Raw genomic sequence first — 15,343 nt, forward strand, 5'->3', positions numbered from 1 at the left:
CCGTGCGCGGGGGGGGGGGGGGGGGGGGGGGGGCACGGATTGGAGCCAGCGAGATGCCAGCGGTGCCACTACCAGTTTTCCTCACTCAGGGCTCTGCTGAGAAGCCAAGTCAGAGAAATGATCTGATTTAAACGAACTAACAGTGAGGAAACGGTGGAAAACAGCTAGTTTGGGGCTCTTCAAGCCCAAGGGAGTTTTTTGACTGATTTCCCACCTACTGGAGCAAGCAAGGTTTGGGTAGAAGGCGTTTATGCTCCGTTGCCACCCTGGCTGATGAGCTGCTCAGTGTATGAGAAGCCCACCCCCCCCTTTTGGATGCTGTAGCTTAGGAGAGTGAGGATGTGCTGGCACAGGGACCCCCAGGGCTTCCTCAGTGGTGCCCACTGATGCCGGGCATCACCGGGAGAGGCGGCCAGGCTCCATCCCCCTGCCTGGGGCCCGCCGAACCGCAGCGCGGGGCAAGGCAGGGCAGGAAGGGAGCCGGCGGAGATGAGTGTTTCCTGACTCTCAGGAGCGAAACAGAAAAGCGCTGTCACTCAGCGGCCCCCGCAAGTGCAGCGGCAAGATAACTCCAGACACAGCCGCCATCACTTCCCCCCTTTGTCCCTGGCTTTTTTCAGGCCTTCCTGAGCAGAAACGTCCCATCTCCGAAGGAATGTCGTTGCTGCCGGCCGCCCACGGAACGTCGAGTGGCCGCGCTGCCCGGGGCGTGCTGCTGGGACACGGGTACCCCCCGGGCACCCCGGTGTGAGGAGCAGCTGGTGTGGGACCTGCCCATGGAGCCTGAGGAGGACACGCACGATGTCCCGACATGGTGGAAACGGGACACCACGTCCCCTGGTTTCCTGGCCTGAGTCACTCCTGAGATGAAAGGCAGTCGGGGACTCAGGAACCCCGGGCAGCCCCAGAGCCCCAGCAAGCAGCCTCAGAGCTGACTGTCCTACATGTGCCTTCAGCTCCTGGGACAGCACGGGTCCCTGCCAGCCTCAGAAAATGCCCCAGCTCATGGCCAGAGGGTGCTCACAGGGCGTTTCATGGCTGTGACAGTCCCTGCTACCTGCCTGTCCTGGCCTGGTGTCTGCTGAGCCAGCCTGGGGTAACCCACAGGGTCACTGACACGCATCCCCTGCATAAACTCCAGAAGGACCCTTCTGATCTGTAAGGAGGGAGCACTTCCACCCCTTAAATTAGGCTATATTTTTCCCCAGCCTCCATCTCAAAAGAGGACTTTGGGTTTGGGTCTTCAGGTGCAGCTCATCCTGTCACCACCTCTCTTTCTGTTCGGTGAAGACCCAAGTCAATGTCCCTTCTTCCCCGCTGCAGGAGAAGAGCAACCAGCCGGTGGCTCAGCTCTGTCCTGGGGAGGGACACTGCTGGTGGTGGAACTGGTGCTGCTGAGGACCAGGGTGGGATGACCCTGCTGGGGATGTTGTGTGATGGGGACCAGATGGGACCCCTGGTCCCCAAACCAGGAGATGGTAGAGGTGGGAGCAGCACACACTTGCGGAGGAGCAGCCCCACAGCAGATACTTTCAATCCCACAGCAGCGTGGGGCAAGGGAGGGGGGCTTGAAAGGAACAAGGGGGTGATGGGGCACCCCCAGATAGAGCCCTTGGGCAGCACAGCACCAGTGTCCCCAGAGCCAAGGCTGGAATGCGACGAGGCTGCTTTATTATCTCCCTCCCCCACCTCTCAAGGACAAAATAATCTAACGGTTGTAAAAAAACATTTTTCACCAAGGGATTCTTCATTAGAGCTTGTTTCCTCTCCCAGCTCGTTTCCTGGAAGCAGTTTGTGCTGACAGGGGTGGGCAGGAGCTGGCTGTGGGCTGCAGCATTGCTGCTGCGGGATGCAGGGGCCGGGGTGTGCGTGTGGATGCACACACACTCCTTCCACACCCCATGGCCGGGGGCTGCCACGCTGGGGACACGCTGCACTGCTGCTGGCCACCAGCTCTCCACGCCTGGAAACCCCAGGGGAAGGATTTTTGTTGGAACATGAGTTTTTGTAGGGTTTATCAAAAAGTGGAGGCCCAAGCACCTTGCAGACAGGTCCTGGGGTGCGTAGCCCAGAACCCAGGCGGTGTCAGAGCAGAGCATGCAAGGACAGATGCTGTCAAACCCCTCCTCGCAGGCGTTTACAGTTCAATCATAAATATTTGCTCCAGGCTGCAGTTTTCCCAGGCAGGGTTTCAGCCCAAGAGCGATTGCTCACTCAGCTGATGTTCCCTGATTGTTTACTTTTAGAGTTCCCCGGAGTTAAACACAGCTTTATTCCTAGAGCAACTGCAATGGCAATATCTATTATCACCAATTATTACAATAAACCAATTACGGATCTTGTGGCAACCAGTTAACAAAAAATCAGCCGGTAACTGGTGCCATTGATGAGATACTGATCTCAAGAGAGCGGAGGTCCTGCCCTCCCCTGCACGGGCCGAGGCCATACGCTCAGAAAAGGGCTTCAGGGAGCATTTAGCTGCCTTCTGAATACCTTCTGCAGAGTCCGGGGTTTGAGGTTTGTGGGTGCAAAGCAAAGCTCAGGTCTGCCAGGCTGGAAGGCTGCAAAAACTCTCTGTACAGTTGGGGTTTGACTGGCTTTGGGATGTTTGTGCGAAGACTTATGAGCCCAAAGCAGATGCACGCTGCACAGGACACACTGAATTAAATTATTCCCCCAAGAAACGTTATCAGAAGTGCTGGGGTTTGCATCTTTCCCTTTGAAACCTTCCCTGTGAGCCTGAATCAGCTGCCACCCAGCCCAGCACGAGAGCCAAGCTGTTCCCCACACCCCCTAAAGTAACCCCAGCCCAGGTGACTCGGGTGCAGACACGGGACCCAGAAAAGGCTGGTGGAGGTGGTGGGACCCCCACACCCCACGGGTGCAGGAGCGGGGGCTCACATCACTCCCAGAACCAGCTCATGGACCTGTCGTTTCCCTGAGTAGCTCCCACCAGGGGGTTTTGCCCCTCTGTGTTGAGTGAGGATATCCCTGCATCCCCCCTCTGCCTTGGGTGGCAGCCGGCCTGCCCCTGGGAGGGAGGAGGCAGCAAGAGGAAAAGGATATGGTGCTTCTGGGAGCTGCGGCCGTTTGAAGGCTGCGAAGGGAAACAGGCCAGAGGGTTATCCAATCTCCCCGAGCAGACATTTCCGCCTGGCACGCCCCAGCGGCACAGTCACTCCGCTTCATTAATAAATCACTAATCCCGCCTGCTGCGGCCGCCTCGGGGAGGAAACGGGAGCCGGTGTGAGCGGGGCCGGGAGCGGGGCGCGTGTGCGTGTGCCCGCGGTGGTGTGCGCATGGGGAGGTGTGCAGGTCACGACCAGGAGCTCCACAAAGGTCCTCCTGGGCAGGCACAGCCCTTTCTCAACTTGCCCAGGTCTGACTGCGTGCAAAGGATGCTAAATGGCAGCTTGAGCACAGCTGTCTGTGGTCCAGATGACCCAGGACCCCCATGTAACACAACCTGGGGACGGGCAGAAATCTTCCTGCTGCCAGCTCCATTCCCCCTTCCCAGCTCCCTCTCTATATTTATAGAAAGCCAGAGTTTTCCAAGGGCTCCCAGGCTCTCCAGGACACTATTCCAACCCCAAACAATGTGAGCAGCAATTGTTTCCCCGGGGAACGCAAATAGAGTTTATACAAGAGCCACTTGGCTCTTGTTTGGCAGATTATCAGCCGGCACAGGCAGGGCTTTCCGGGCCTCAGGGCGGTGGCTGCCCGGTAGCCCTGGTAGCCTCGTAGCCCTGGTGAGGCTGTGGCCACTCTGTGTGAGCAGCAGGGCCAGTGCTCGGGTCCAAGGGGCCACATGGGCCCAAGGAGTTCTCTGAACAAGCACCAATCCCCCAGATGCAGCAGTCACAGGACAGGCTGGTGTGTCTGTAGGTAGTGATTCAGAGCTGGGAACCAGAAATCCAGCCCTGGCACATCAACTGCCCGGCAGCAGCGGGGATTTCAAGCGCCCGCCGTGCAGGAAGGCATCCCACAGCAAACCCTGCGGCTGCCGCGACGTCTCTTCACAGAGCAGACACGGGTGTAACGGCACGGCGCAGATGTTTGAGCACAGATAACACGGGGTATCCCGCTGGACCCGGCCACGTGCTGCTCCCCATCGTGGCATCGTGGCCACTGGCCACATGAAGGATTCCCCTGGCCCTTTCTCCTTTGGCACACACCGCAGGGAGCTGCTCTGCGCTGGGTGTCCAGGCTAGCAAAGGTCTGCTTTGCAGCCCCCCTTCCCTGTGGTGATCTGGGGTGACCGAGGTCCCCCAGGCAGATGGGGGGCACAGCATGGCACACATTGCACCCACCCTGGGGTACCAGCATCAGCAGGACACGCTTATTTTGGAGCTGGAAGAGCAGCATGTGCAACGGGCATTACTCCCCACTTGGACACATCCCAACCCGGTGGCATCCACAGCACCCCAACCCCATCAGAGCTGGACACAGGCATGGCAGGGGTGATGGCAGCCCCCCTGGCACCCATGTGGGGTGGGAGGACACCCCGCAAAGACACCTTAGCTAATCACAGAAGCACAGAATCACATAATCTTGGGACCTTAAAGATCGTCTTGTCCAACCGTCAACCCAACTGACAAAAATAGACACCCACACAACAAACAAGAAGCATCACCATCACTAAACCATACCTCCCAGCACTAATGGAGGAGGACAAGGGCTGTCCAGTGCGTGGCTGCTGGAGACCCAGCCTCCAGCAGCGTGATGCAACGAGCCTCAGCCCCACACCTCCCCGGGACGTGAAACACTAAATGAAACAAATTCTTGCCACCAGCACCGTTTCCTGTTTTCCTGCTACAACGGATCACACTTCCCCGCAGTCCTTGACCCCGGGGACCGGTGCTAGAAAGGATGCGACAAACGGCCCCCCCCAGGCCAAGGCGTGCAGGGCTGGGCTGGGGGCTGCCCCGAGCCCCCGGCCTGTTTGTTTGTCCATCTGTGCAGACACAATAGCCGCCCGATGCCTCCAGAGCAGGCACGGCTGCCAGCTTCCTCTGGGGAGAGGATCCGATAGCCCAGGGGGGAAAAGCAGAGCCACAGAACAAAGCAAAGGCCAGCACGGAAAAGCAAAGCTGAGCCTTTGATTCAATTCTTTTTTTTTTCCCCCTCTCCAAGCAGGACAACAGTGTTTTCTTCTCACTTGCAACTTCCCCATGATTGCACCTAGGTATCTTGCTTGGCTTTAGCAGATGGAGCTCCACCAAAGCTCAGGACGTGTTGCTTTCCCTGCACACGTGGAAGGGTTTTCTCCCTTTCAAGCACATAATCCCCCATTGCACTGGGAAGGAGACTTCACTTCCCAAAATATCGAGCAGAGGGAGGTGGGATTTCTGTGAGAGCGGAGGAAAGCAGCTCTCCCCAGCTCCTGCCCTGGGCCGTGCAGACCTTCACGGACACACGTGTTGAAGGAAACGTCCCAGCCAGGGCAGGTCGCTGCCTTTCACCTCCTTCGGGGAGGCACCTCCTCCGGTCCCTGCTAGGAAATGATGCTATTGTAGCTTTTCAAGATTTCAAAGTGTAAAGTAAATGTTGATCAGCAAAAAGGGATGTTTTTTTCACTCTCTTTTTCTTGGGCTGACGTGACATTTCAGTGCTGGTTTTGTTTCGTTTTCCATCTACTACAGGAGTGTCAAGAGTCAGAAATCCCTGCACAGGCAATTCAGACAATTCCCCCCCAGCCAGGTTCAGAACAGGAAACTCTTCCCCCCCACACACACACATTGCTGCAGTGAGGAGAATCCAGAGGGCAAGAAATATGAGCAGGACTCTGGGGAGGCTGTACAAGGGCAGTGAGTACCCATCTTCAGCCGTACTGAGCCAACCCTTCTTGAAAAGGGGGACTGTGACTACCACTTATTTTGGGGCTGAAAGGCAGCTTTGCAAGCACCTGTCTCCTCTTAACACAAGTGTGCTGGAGCAGACCACCCGGCAGCACCACATCATCCTTCAGAGGCATCACCAAAACCTCTGCAAAAGGGGTTCAGCTCCCACAAAATAGACATTTGAGGACATGCCGCTGTGCAAATCCTCCGGCCAACTCTTGGAGATGCCTCCTGAGCACCCAGGGCTGAGGGCTTTGCAAAGCCTGGGTCGGTGGAGATCATCCCAGCTCCCACTCTGCAATCACGGCCGGATAAAAGTCTTCCCCCTCCCAGCGCGCCGGGCTCAGGGCTCCAGTTACAACACACTTAATCCTTGAGCCAGTTTGACATTGCCGCTCCGGGCTGATTGCGTGACCCAGTTGTGAGACAGCGAGGCCCCACTGAGCTCAGAAATGTTAAATACATTGTAATTGGACCCCCCGTGCCTCCACTTTTCTGTAGATGAAGAGGCCCTGGTAAGTGAATTTTCCAGAGCGTTCCCGTGCCGACATGGCAGCCCTGGCCCCCGAGCGCAGATGATTCTCAAACCAGCCCGGCCAGAAGATTTGGAAGCTCTTTCCCCCTCTGCCCACGGCAGCAGCGCTGCGGGGAGGTCTGGCTTGGCCACATCAGTTGCAAACGTGAAGGAAACCAAATCCACCCGTTCCTGGTTTATCCCAGAAGGAAACGGGAGCGGGGCTAGATAAAGAGCGAGCTCCCTGGGGAAGGGAGGGGAGCGCTTTCACTCCCTCTTCCTACTTTTGCTTTTTACTTTTCTGTACCTTTAATATCAAATCTCCTACTCGATGCTGCCAGCGTGTAGACCCCAGGGAAGGGATGCTGCCTCCACCGACAACTATCTCTGCCCATGGGCAGCTTTAGGTGACCTCCCAACACACGTCAACTGGCCGCTGTTGAATGTCACAGATAAGCCACTTCCTGTCCATCCTGGGGCACCGAGGAGGGCAGTGAGTTGATAACACATCGTCCCCATGTGCAGGAGGATGCATGAGGGGGCACTGAGGGCACTCATTCCTGCCATGATCTGCTTTTGCCCAGGGAGAGCAGAGGTTCCTTGGGTGGGGGTCTCCCCATGGCTATGGGGCAACACTCCCAGGTGCTATTTTGATTTGAAGAGCAGTGCTTCCCCCAGCTCTGAAACCCTTCTGCTCTTTGCCAATGCAGGTGAGTGCTCCTCTCGCAGCTGCTGTGCTCTCCGGAGGGGCTTTGAAGGCCATCGTCACAAAATCAGCAAACTGGGGCAAGGGACTCTGAAAGATATACAGGCAAAGGAAACAGATGCAAAGTGAGCCCTTTAACAGCCTTATTTTGCCACGAAACACTCCAAAACATTGCAAGGACAAACCCAGCAGGAGTGTGAAACATCTCCTCAGCCTCTTGGGGGCTTTAAAAAAAAAAACAGCTTGTTCTCCTGAAATTTCCAGACTCTTATGTCCCAGCCAGCTGGTCCAGCTCTTCAGAGAAAGTGAGTCAGAAGCTGCTCGCTGTCACGGGGCTACGTTCCACTGGCTGTGTTGGGGCAGAGGTGGGAGGGCAGCAGGACCAGTGGGCGATGGGGAGCACCCACATGGCAAACAGACAACCCCAGGCATGTTCTGGGCTAGACCTCAGATTTGGTAGCCACCTGCATGGCAATAGTTTTGATGCTCCTGAATATTCTGGACCATCTTCCCTGAGCTGTGAGATACACGGGGCTTGAGCCAGCCCCCCCCCACACCAACAGGAGGGCTCGTGGCTCCGCTGTGGCCATGGGAAGGTGGGACATGTCCCAGGCTTGGGGTCAGCTGAGATGGGCTGCCTTGACATGATACACGGAGGCACTTTCAGGGAGGGAGAAGCTCTCATTTGCCTCCTTTGAAGTTAAAAACCCTTGAAAGGGGAGGAATGCCAGAGCATTCTTCAAATGCACTTAATTAATTCAAGTTGTCCCATTAACATCAAAACAGGGCAACTTCGGCAGAGTCTGGGCCTCATCTCACACCCACCGAGGGCTCCGTAGAGCTTCTCCCAGCACTAGGCTGAGTGGCTGCAGTGTGACAACTCGGGTAGGATGCAAAGGGCTGGAGGCTCGAGTTGTGGCATTTGTAGGGCATCGTGGACAATGGGGCCAGGTCCCCACTGACAGAGCTGGGAGCCCACTGGCAACACTGACTGCCCAGAGCCCTGTTTTCTTTGCTGTCCTGCTTCCTCCACCTGGGAAGCTTGGTCCCCCCCGTGCTTCTATACCCATGAACTTGTGTGTCCTTTCCCAGGTGGCTGTTGGGGAGCAGCATAAGGATGTCTATTATGGCAATGGTACCCCAAGGTCCCACTGTTGTATTGCTGCAGGCAGCAGCCAGGTCAGAGGGGTGGCTGAGCCCCCCCAAACCGAGCAGCAAGACTGCCCTGGCACCCCAGGTACCCCCAGCCTCTCATCACCCTCCTCCCAGACGCTGACCCCAGCTGATAACCTCAGAAAGCTTGCTCTGACCCAGAGGAGCTGGGAGGAGGAAAGAGGTTGACTTTTAACCTCCTCCTCCTAAACGTGCCAAACTCTCCCCTGGTGCCTCCTCTCTAGACCAAACCCATCCATCTCCCTGCTGCTGGAGGGGCTGCTGGAGCTGGAGGCCCCCAGGTCCTGTCACGAGCCCATGTTACAATGAGGAGGAAAGAGCTTTCCTTACAACCACAACCTCGCCTGGACCCCCAGTTTCCTCCTCACCCTTGTCTGTCACTGCAGGGCAATAGGACCCCAGCAGCAGGTCCTTGGCTGTCCTCCTGGTGAGGCTGGGTCACTCAAGGGGAGAATGTGGGGGGCACAGCGGTTATGGCAGTGCTGCTCGGTGGATAAACCACAGACTTTGGCCAAGACACCGAGCGAGACAGCCCCTGACCCCTTCCCCTCCCAGCCTGTCTAAAAGGAGCCAAGAGCAGCCCCACACCCAGCCGGGACTTGAAGATAAACATGGGGCTTTGATGTGGAGGAGAAAGGGAGCCATCCCATGCAACTCCTTATCTCCCTTTTCTTCTACCCCTGGTGTGAGTGAGTGGTGTGGGAAAATGCACTTTCCAGAAGGCATCCCTGGAAAGGAAGGGTACCCCCAGAGCCAGGGGACGAGGGGGCAGTGCTTGCAGCCCAAGCGCCCCTGCAAGTCGTGCGTGGGGACGCGCTACGTGACATCGGAGAGCCGCCCGCCTGTCACGCCAGGCCAGCCACGTCCCCAGAGCTCAGGCACAAAGCTGGGACACACAGGCGGATCAGAGGAGACGCCAAGCGACCCGGTGGGGCCCCGAAACCCCTGCCTCCTTCTGCCCTCCTCCGGTGGCCGTGGGAGGTTTTCCTTGGATCGTTCTCATCGGCTAAAGCCTGCCTTGTTCATGTGGCGGCAGGCCTTTAACGAAGCCCCCAGCGTGGCAGGGATAATTATCTCGTGCTCCAGGAACTGCCCTCATTATTTGTTATTAATATCGGACGGGGTGTTCCCAGCCCAAAGAATTACCATAAGTAATCCCAGCCCCGATCCTTGCCAGGCGCTCTGCGGGAGTCGTGCAAAAAGGGTTTGCAGCGTCTGGGACTAAATATAGACCATGGTGCGAGGAGGAGAAGGAGGAGGAAGCAAGACCAAGAGTCGTGAAGAGAGGGGAGACACATGTGCAGTTCCTCGGGCGGAGGGGAGCTGCCTGCGTCTGCCTGTGCTGCTCTCTCCCGGCGCGCTTGGGAAGGAAAAGCACACCCCGCCGTGGCTGCTCGCACTATTATCAGGGCTGGTTGCATCAAAGATCTATCTCCCTGATGGAAAAACACCCATCTTGGCTCTCGATGTCATCCACCAAGGAGACAGCGGCGCTTTCCAGCAGGAAAACTCTAGAGTGAGGGAGCATAGGGGCTGGGAGCTACCCTTCACAACCCACCGCTCTCCAGACGGAGAGGGAGAGGCGTCAGGGAGAAAAGAAGAAAGCTGCTGGGAGGAGGTTTTCCCTCCTTCACCCAGTCTGCTTTGGAGGGGCAAAGAAGTCTGGAAATGGGGTTTGCTTTTGTGCAGAAACATTAGTGTATCCCATTGGCCCTCCGGACAGTGCAGGCAGGACAGGGCTCTCGGGGGATGTCCAGAGCTGATCGGCCCCTGCCACCACTGGGTCTCACACCTCAGGGTCACACACAGCATCTGGGCAGCAAACAGCAGCAGGGAGAGTGCTGGGGATCCAGAGGCTTCTTTTGACATTGTTTTAAACCCCAGAAACACATTTCAGAGGAGAAAATGTATAAAGCAAGGAGGAGCAGCAGCATCACCAGGCGACAGGAAGGTGGAGTGGGAGAGCCACGCTAGCAGGAGCTGAAGGGTTTAAGAGCAGGGGTTTCCGTGGTTTTACAAATAAGGGATCGAAAGTTTGAAAATGTGTGAAGCTGTCTGCTTACAGGGGTCAGACTGAGGCAGCAGCTTCACAGAGAAAGGGGAAGGAGGATGGGTGCAATAAAAACATTGAAACGCTTTGCACCAGATCTTGCCAATAAAAAAATTGAATTCTGGAGCTGCTAAATGTTTTGTTTCATCATTTGCAGATATGAAACGTGCTTTCGGGAAGCAGCATTTTTCCTGAGAAATTGGTCCCAGCTTAAAAAGAAAAAAAAGAGAAAAGGGCTTTAAAGGATATTAAACGGCCCCCAAGAAAGACAGGAAGGTTTTAATTTCACGTGGAGCACAACATTTGCAGAATGAACCAGAAAAGGAAACATGGCAGAGACTCTCTTTTTGGGCCTGAGCCTGTCTGACTTTGTCCTTGTGGTTTTCAGTTCAGACACTGAGTATAAACATCCGTTTCCCCCTCATTTCTCCCCCTGAGCCCTTAACTGCAGCCCTGCTGCCCACACGGACCCATGACCTCATGGCCCAGCAGTGCCCAATGGAGCTGCAGTCAGGTGTAATTAATTGTCTTTGGGTGCTGCTGGTTAAGAGCCTTCCACGAGCCCCAGCTCTCAGCTGCAGCTGAGGTTATTGCTCTTCCAGGCACAGCCATGTGTTTCTGTTTATTTGCTCCGTGTGCCAGCAGAGCCCCCGCGTCCAGATACATTATGTTTGCATATAAGCTGCAAATTTGAGTTTGATTTGGTGGGTTGGAGCCCTGGGGGCCTCTTGGCTGCCTTTGAAATAGTCACTGGGGCTGAAAGGTCTCGAATGCATGGGGCTGTGTGGTCCTGGAGAGGTGCTGGGGGGGTGGTGTGGGGAGACTGGGGGGGAAACAGAAAGAAAAAGGAGAGGAAAAGCGTGGGAATAATCCAGCCAGGAGAAGGGTTGGTAGAGCTAGTCTCCTCAAGGCTACCCCCAGTTTGGTGCACCACAGAGCCAGTCTCATGGTGGGGGCACAGGACCATGACCAAGGTGGTGGTGGCACAGCAAATGCCCAGGTCACAGCAGGCACAGCCAGACTCCATCTTTCCTCATCCTTTACTGAGGGATGTACATGGAGCTCAACATCCCCAGCCCAACAGGGAATCTCCCTCCCTCGGGGCAGCAGAGACAGGGCAGGCTCTGGCCACCCGAGCAAGGCAGCGACCTCCTTGTCTCGTCCTCCATCGCAGTCTGATGGCGGCTTTCGCAGAGCCCAGCAGCCCCCATCCCCGTCCCCCCGCTCTCCCCCCAGACCCGCAGGACCGCCGTGCCCTCGCATCCTCCAGCGCGCCCGTCTGAAACACCCAGCAGGAGGCTGGGAACGTTTGGCTGCTCTCCCAAGGAGATTTTCCTTCATAAAACACAAGGCAGGCGGGGGCTTTTCACATGCAGTGGGCACGGCTGAATCCCTTTTCTCGGCAGCCAGCGGGAGGAAAATGGAGAGGGGACAAGAGACGGGCCAGCCCGTGCCCCCTCCTGCAGCCAGCGGGACGGCCAGCCCCTTTTGTTCAGTTTTCAGAGATGGAGGCAGAAAGAAGACGTTACAGAGGGGTTAAAGATATAATGATGGCCCTGAATGTGGTGAAGGAGCAGTGTGGGGTGGGGAGGCTGCCAAGGCTGGGGACAGGCAAGGTTTGGTGGTCACTGCTGGTGGCCCTGGGTAGACTGGGTACAGGGGTGGCACTGAGCCCCTCACTTTGGGCATCTGTAGGGTAGAGGTCTTCCTCCAAACTTGTCCTGTCGTGCTTGGAGATGGTATTCCGGGGGGACACGGTGTCCAGCCGGGTCCCCAGGCATGTTGGCTGCCAGGCACCCCAGGAAAGAGGCACCTGGCAGGGTCTGGAGACACCCCGCTTTACCTCAGGGAGAGCAATGGCGCTGGCAGCTGGTTTCTGCAGCCAGGCCCTCGGACTGGGGCTGGTTCCCCTCAAAAGTCCTGTGAGGAATTGAGCTTTTAATAAAAACCAACCGTTTTGCACTTCAGTGTTTCTGCACTGCCTCACCCCAAAAGGCTCTAGGCATGGAGGGGAGCTGGCTCCCACTCGTCCACATTTGGCTTTGGCTTTGCCTCCCCAATGCCTTACGAACCCTCTGAGGTGGGGACAGGGACGGGGACGGGGCCACCATCCGCCCTGGGACCCGCCGGGGGAGCAGGGACAGCCTGACTGTGTGTCACTAGATGGCGGCGCTGACTCAGAAATGGCTGCCAGGGCCTGGCGGGGCTCAGCCTGGGGGACCCCTGAAGTAACAGGGTGGCCTGGGGGTCCCCCGGCCCCACAGAGCTGCTGGAGGGTCCCCATTGCAGCCCCTGCTCCCCCCTGGCACCCCGTGTCCCACAGGCACCGGTGGAGGCCGCCATGAAAGCTGTGTGGGGCCAGGCTGCTCTCCTGCCATGGGGGAAGAAGTCTGTGGTAAAACAAGCCAAGATGAGGCCAGGAGGTGCAGCCAACCGCCCAGGGGAGGAGGAGGAGGACATGAGGGACCATCCTGCCCACCCAGCCCCTGGCTCCCAGCCTGGCGTGGGTGCACAAACAGTGCCAGAGAAGGAGGGCTTCACACCAGGCCATGGTGGGAGGCACAGAGGCTGGCAACGCCATGGCAGGCCGCAGCATGGAGGAGAGCCCCAGGCCCTGCTGCCACCTCTCAGCCTCAGACAAAGCCAGGAGTGATAGGGTTCCACCAATGCCATCTTGCTGGGAAGACAAAGGTGGCTGGGCTGGGGTGCTGTTGGCAGCCATTGTCCCCACTGGAAGGGCTGGGGCAGCCCAAGCTGTCATGGCTCCCTTGGCCTCTGTGGGGTATGAGGTGGCTCAGCGGGGTGTCCAAGGGACCCGGTGGTCCAGCACTGCTCATCTGCCCATGTGAGACCCCCCTGAGGGTGTTTAGAAATAGTGTGACCAGCAGAAGTAGGGAGGTGATTGTCCCCCTGTACTCAGCACTGGTGAGGCCACACCTGGAGTGTTGTGCCCAGTTTTGGGCACCTCAATACAAGAGAGAGATCGAGGTGCTGGAGCGGGTGCAGAGGAGGGCAACGAAGCTGGTGAAGGGCCTGGAGAATAAATCTTACGAAGAGCAATTGAAGGAGCTGGGACTGTTTAGTTTGAGGAAGAGGAGGCTGAGGGCAGACCTCATCACTCTGGTGCAGGGGAGAACTTTGTAGAGTAGGGTTGATGGTTGGACTCAATGATCCCAAGGGTCCTTTTAACCTGAATGATTCTATGATTCTACCCAAGTATGGGGTGCTACCACCATCACCCAGGAGAGCATATGGCACACAGGAAGCAGGAAGGGGAGCCCATGTTGCAATCACGCATGAGTAAATAAAGACGTGCTGTACCTCACCTACTGAAGCTGGCAGCTTTTCTTTTTCTTTTCGCTCCAGCCTCACCTGCCAGGACCATACCTGCTGGCCATGTTGCTTCAGGACGGTTCTGGCACACTCCTTGAGTGAGCACACAGACATCTTCCCTCCTACAAGCTTTACTTTCTGCCTCTCTTTTCTATCCTCAAATCTGAGTCTATTGCAGCCTGAAGGGCTGCTTTTACTCCCAAGTAAGAAGCAGCATGAATTCGTTAGACAAATCCCCAGGAATTGGCCTAAGCCCACTTACCAGCGCAGGCCACGCTCATCTGCCAGTGGCTGGGTTGCCTATGGTGTACATTAAAGTTGCGAGCAAAACACACTCAGCTGGAGAGAAACAGAAAGACAGGCTTTGAGTTAGAAGATGCAAGAAGGATTTTCCTGAGGGAGCCCTAAAGCAGAAAGCCAGTATCTTCTGGGTCACGAGCAGACTCACGTGGCAGAATAAAACACCTCCCTCCCCTTGCCAGACTGACATATTTTTTAATTCACTACTTTTCAAACAAGCAATTTGTTGTTGAAATTGGAAGTCAACCTGCCTCAGAAAGCCAGTGGGTATGTGACATAACCCTGAAGAGTGGCATGGGGTGGTCCTACAGCTGCAAAGCTGATCCCAAATGAGTCAGGGCTAAACTTCTCTCACCTGTGCGGTGCTTAAGTTTTGTTTGTCCCAGCCCTTCCCATTTTACCAGGTGTTGAGACAATTCCTGCCCTCAGGCTTTCACACCCCCTTAAACAGGTCACTTTGGCACGTTTCTGACCTCTGCTGCTCTGGGTTCATGAGTGGAGACATTCCCTCCTGCGCCAGTTCCCGATGAGAGCAGGATGGGACATCGCTTAACCAGGATCATCTCTTCACTCTGCACCTCCCATGTCTTCTGGAAGCCTTTGGGAGCTGCCTACTGCAATGCAGCAGCAGCAGTGAGACGATTCTCACCCTTCTGGGAGCAGTGCGAGCATGGGAGATCTCCAGCAGGCAGTGTGGGTGTGCACCCCATCGGGGCAGGGTCCAGGGTCCCTGTCCATGGAAAATCATCAGTGATTCCCTGAGAGGTTCACAAGCCTCAAAAATGGAAAGCAAACACCTCTCTCAGCAGGAGACATCCCCCAGCATGGCCCCCACCAAACTCCTGTGCTGCCCCACAGTCAGACCCATGCCATGCTGTTCACCTTCCCAGTATGACCAGTTCACTCCTGCACTGGGGCCTGTTACCGGACAGATCTGCAGCTTTAAGGCACAGCCAGGCCGCGGAGCAGGTTGCTCTTCCCAGCCTCCAGTGACCTGCCAGAGTCAACTTAGCTGAGAGTAATTAGTGTGGTTATCAAGGGAAGAGGTGGATTAATGTGGGAAAGTCATTGATGAAGGCAGAGAAGGGCAGATGCTTTCCTGGAGTCCCCAATCAATACAGACCTTGGAGGATGAATGAGGGCTTCAAAGAAAAGCATCAGTGAACAATTGAATGCTTTTAGCTCCCGGATGGCTGCTCTGCCTGAAGCAATGAGTGAAATACGGCACAGGGCACCCCGCACACTCTAGCAATTATCCCTCGCTTGTGCCTCTGAAGGAGCCTTCTGCCCACCAGGCTCACACATCAGGGAGGAGGACGCTGGTGGGGTGGGATGAAGATGGGGCACCAAGGATGCGGAGGCGGCTGTGAATTTGTGAGTCCGAGGGGCTGAGAGCTCCCTCCAAACTCCTGTCCCCTCTTGGCCCT

This window comes from Calidris pugnax, unplaced genomic scaffold, assembly GCF_001431845.1.
Source record: "Calidris pugnax isolate Ruff unplaced genomic scaffold, ASM143184v1 scaffold102, whole genome shotgun sequence".
Classification (NCBI taxonomy): domain Eukaryota; kingdom Metazoa; phylum Chordata; class Aves; order Charadriiformes; family Scolopacidae; genus Calidris; species Calidris pugnax.